The sequence below is a fragment of the Anas acuta genome, unplaced genomic scaffold, assembly GCF_963932015.1.
Source record: "Anas acuta unplaced genomic scaffold, bAnaAcu1.1 SCAFFOLD_56, whole genome shotgun sequence".
Taxonomy (NCBI): domain Eukaryota; kingdom Metazoa; phylum Chordata; class Aves; order Anseriformes; family Anatidae; genus Anas; species Anas acuta.
In genome coordinates, this window is record NW_027076075.1 from 525,120 (window position 1) to 529,892 (window position 4,773).

At 58.6% G+C, this 4,773-nt stretch overlaps 1 long non-coding RNA gene across 1 annotated transcript; it reads left to right on the forward strand.

Moving 5' to 3' along the window:
- The first annotated feature begins 823 nt into the window (after positions 1-823).
- LOC137848914 (uncharacterized) lies at positions 824-4,767 on the forward strand. Its single transcript, XR_011091583.1, has 3 exons — positions 824-2,356; positions 2,969-3,064; positions 4,426-4,767. It is a non-coding gene; the product is annotated as an uncharacterized lncRNA (long non-coding RNA).
- Positions 4,768-4,773: the final 6 nt, after the last annotated feature.

Below are 4,773 nucleotides of genomic sequence, written 5' to 3' on the forward strand. Positions count from 1 at the left end.
TGTATATTTAGGATGTTTGATGTTCGTGTGTGTGTGTTGGTGGAGCGTAGACTCCCCGCACACCCAGTGCTTTTACTTGCCTTCTATAAATATTCCTTTTATAAATATTACTAAATTCAGATTGAGCTGAGACTTCATTTATAACAAGCTGTACCCCAAGGCTTCCCTTGGGAGCTGTTTGTCATGGGAAGAAGTGGCGCCGTTATCCCATTGTCCCATCCCCGTTATCCCATTGTCCCATCCCCATTATCCCATTGTCCCTTCCCCGTTATCCCCCCTCCTTTTTTCTCTTCCCCTTCTTCCCCCCCCCCTCCTCCCGCTCACCCTTTCCTTCTCTGCCCCCCCTTTTGCATCTCCTCCTTTTCCCTGCCCCTCCCCTTTTTTCTCCCCCCCAGTTCTCTTCTTTCTCCCCCTTTTTTTCTCCCTGGTGGCCCCTGACTTTTGGGGGGGGGGGGGGGTAAAACGTGGGAGGGGGGGGCAAAAATACGGGGGTGGTCGCAGAAAGAGGGGGGATTGCATAAAGGGGGGGGCGCCCCCTCCCCATGGGGGTGGGGGGGAGGGGTGAGACGGGGAAGCTGCCCCATGGCTGCCCCACAGCCAGCCCTGACCCCGCCCCCATCACGCCCTTTGACCAATGGGAGCTGAGCCCCCCACACTCTCGACCAATAGGGAGCCGCGCTGTGGAGGGGGCAGAGATTGCACCAAACGCTTGGGTGCAACCACGTGGGGAGATCTGGGGCTAATTTAAAGGATTTTGGTGCAAGGTGGGGGGGGGGGAGGCTGGAGGGCAGTACAAGGAGGGGGTGGGTGTTCCGGGGGGGGGAGATTTGGGCATAATTTAAGAGATTTTGGACAATCTGAGGAAAGGGGAAAGTTGGGGAGGGTTTGGAGGCTCGGGGGCATATTTGGGGACAATTTAAGGGATTTGGGGCAATCTGAGGGCAGGGGTGAATTTGGGAACAGGCTGGGGGGGGAGGTTCAACCCCCACAGGGAGATTTGGGGACAGTTTAAGGGATTTAGGGCAATATGGAGACAGAGGAGGAATACGGGGAAGGGAAGGGGTCTCCACAAGGAGATCTGGGGACAATTTAAAGGATTTGGGGCAATCTGAGGAAAGGTGAAATTTGGGGAGGGTTTGGGGGCTTTGGGGGCAGATTTGGGGACAATTTAAGGGATTTGGGGCATTATGGGGACAGAGTAGGAATATGGGGAAGGGATGGGGGCTCCATGGAGATCTGCAGCTAATTTAAGGGATTTGGGGCAATTTGGGAGGGGCACGGGGATTTGGGGCTAAACTGGGGTGTTTTGGGGTTCCAGGGGGAGATTTGGGCCTAATTTAAGGGATTTGGGACAATTTGGGGTGTGTGTGGGGATTTGGGGATAAACTGTGGGGTTTGGGGGCTCCAGGGGGAGATTTGGGGCCAATTCTGGGGATTTGGGGCAATCCAGGTGTGTGTGGGAGGAGGGGAACCCCTTCCCCCCTCCCCCTCCGGCCATTTGTCCTCCTCCCCCCCCCCATTTGTCACCCTCGGGTGTCCGGGGGGGGGAGGGGCTGCCCTTCCCCTCTCTCCACCCCCCCCCGCGTGGGAGCAGCCGCACGCGTCCGTTCCCACCCCTCCTCCCCCGCCCCCTCCCCTCCCCCCTCCGGCGGGTGCCGGGCACGAGCGGGATCAAAGGGGAGGGGGGGAGGGGCTGCCAGTGCCTCCCAGTGCTCCCAGGACGTCCCAGTTCCCCTCCCCAGTGTCCCCAGTGCTCCCAGTGTCCCCTCCCAGTACATCCCAGTGCTCCCAGTACCTCCCAGTTCCCCTCCTCAATGTTCTCAGTACTTCCCAGTGCCCCCAGTTCCTCCCCCATTGCTCTCAGTGTTCCCAGTATGGATTCCCAGTGTCCCACAGTTCCCCTCCTTGGTGTTCCCAGTATTCCTAGTGCAGGTTCCCAGTGTTCCCAGTGCAGATTCCCAGTGATCCCAATGCCCCCCAGTGCTCCCAGTAACCCCACTACCACTCCCCAGTTCTCCCAGTGCCCCCCACTACCCCTCCCCTGTGCTCTCAGTGCAGGTTCCCAGTTCTCCCAGTGCCCCCCAGTTCCCTGCTCCAGTGTCCCCAGTGCCCCCACTATCAGTTCCCAGTGCTCCCAGTCCCCCCCAGTGCTCCTAGTACAGGCTCCCAGTTCCCCCCTTCCCCTTCCCATTTCTCCCAGTACAGGCTCCCAGTCCACCCCCTCCCCCTCCCCCCGCCCCGCCTCTCCCCCGCCCCGCCCCCTCCCCCATAAAGCCCCCCTGGGACCCGGCCCTGCTCCCACCCGCAGCCGCCCCGAGCCATGAGCAGCACAGCCCCGCCGCCCGCCGCCAGGAAGGTAACGGACCAGTTTGGACCAGTTTGGACCAGTTCAGAATGGTTCAGACCGGTCTGGCCCAGTTGGGGATTTGGTTCAGTCTGGGGTTTGGTCTGGTTTGGGTTTGGCCCAATTGGGATTTGTCCCAGTTTGGGTTTGGCCCAGTTTAGGGTTTGACCCAGTTTGGGGGCTGGTCTGGTTTTGGGTTTGTCCCAGTTAGGACTTCGCCCAGTTTGGCCCAGGTGGGACTCAGCCTGGTTCCGCCCCATTTTACCCAGTCAGGACGTGGCCCAGTTTGTCCTGGTTCAGCCCAGTTTGGCCCGGTTTGACCCCATTCAACCCAGTTCAGCCCCATTTGTGCCAATCTGACTCCCCCCAGTCCCTCCTGGTCCTTCCCAGTCTGTCCCAGCTCAACCCAGTCTGTTCCAATTTCACACTCCCAGTCCTCCCCAGTCCATCCCAGTTCAGCCCAGTTTGTTCCATTTCAGCCCCTCCCAGTCCCTCCCAGTTCAACCCACTATTTTCCAATTTCACCCTCCCAGTCCCCTCCCACTCCCCCCCAGCCCCTCCCAGTCCCTCCCAGTGCTCCCAGTCCCTCCCAGTGCTCCCAGTTTGCCCCCTCCTGCCCTGCAGCTCCCGAAGCCGCAGGTGGAGCAGCGGCGCCGCGCCCGCCTCAACCACAGCCTCGAGCGGCTCCGGCTGCTGCTGCTTGCAGCCACCCGTGACCAGGTGAGGCCCTGTTGCGACTATTGGGACTATCGCGGCTCTATCACGGCCCTATTGGGACTATCGCGGCTCTATCACGGCCCTATTGCGACTATTGTGGCTCTGTCATGGCCCTATTGCGACTATCGTGGCTCTATTGTGGCTCACATGGCCCTTGTCACAGTTCTATCATGATTATCACAATTATCATGACTATCATGATGCTATCACAATGATCATCGCCCTATCATGGTCCTATTGTGACTATCATGGCTCACGCGGCTGTCATGGCTCCTGTCACAGTTCTATTGTGAGTATCACGACACTATCATGACTATCATGACTGTATCACAACTATTGCAGCCCTATCGTGATGATTGCAGCTCTGTTGTGGCTCTGTCATGGCTCTTCTCACAGTTCTGACTATCACGACTCTATCGTCGCTATCACGACTCTATCATGACTATTTGGGCTGTGTTAGGGCTCTATTGTGACTGCCACAGCTCTGTCATGGTTCTGTTGCAATGCTATCACGACCCTATCACGGCTCTATCATGATCCTATCACGACTAACGCAGCTCTATCACAACCCCATAATGACCTTCAGGGCTCTCTCATGCTACTATCATGACAGTTCTAGCTCCGTTGTGTCTGTCACGGCTCTATCCAGTCTCGGTCACAGCTCTGTCACAATTTATTGCCACTGTCACAACTGTCGGGGGGCTCTGTCACAACTGTTGTGGCCCTATCGCAATCATTGGCTCCACTGCAACTCTGTCATGACGATTCGGGCTCTGTCGCGATAGTCCACACCCGTTCAGCTGCGGCAGTTTTGTCTCCGCGCCCCACCCCCTGCATCATGGCGGCTCTGTCGCGATTGGCGCCACCTTGTGGCTGTCGCGATTGCTGCCGTCTCACCTAGCGCCCCTGTGGCTCGGTCACAATTATCACGGCGACCCTGCAGCTGTTGGGGCGCTATCGGGGCTCTATCGCAGGGGCTTTCCAGACATTATTGGGGTGGTATCAGGGGGTTGTTGAGACAATTATTGGGGTGCTACTGGGACACAATTGGGATGCTATCGCAATTCTATTGGGGCACTAATAGGGTGTTTTGGGGACGCTATCGGGGCCCTATCGGGGCACTATCACGATTCTATCAGGGCATTTTTGAGGTGCTTGTAGGGTGTTATGGGGATACTGTCAGGGCACTAACAGAGTGCTCTTGGGGTCACTATCAGGGCATTATCGGGGGCTATTGAGACGTTGTGTCACGACATGCTGGCAGCAGCTGCCGTTGGGGTGACGTCTCCGTGTGTGTGTGTGCCCCCCCTCCCGCACCACCCCCTCTCTCTTCCCCCTCCCCTACCCCCAACCCCTCCCCCCAGCGCCTCCGAAACCCCAAGGCGGAGAAGGCCGAGATCCTACAGAAAACGGTGCAGTTCCTGCGGGCCCAGCCCCAAGCAGGTGCGTGCCTCAATTTCCCCCAAAACCCACCCCAAATCCCCTCCTGGGGGGGGGGGGGGACGGGACCCCCCTCCCCATGGGGGATTACCTCTTTCTTGTGGGAGAAATCCCCCGCCATGGGGGGTTACCCCCTGCCATGGGGGATAATCCCCCTGTAGCTGCTCCGGGCCCCCCAAAATGGCCGAAGGGGACCACTCAATCCCCTCGGCGGCCATCTTCACGGGGGTCCCCGGGGGGGGGTGGAGGTGGTCACTGTGTCCCTCTCTGGT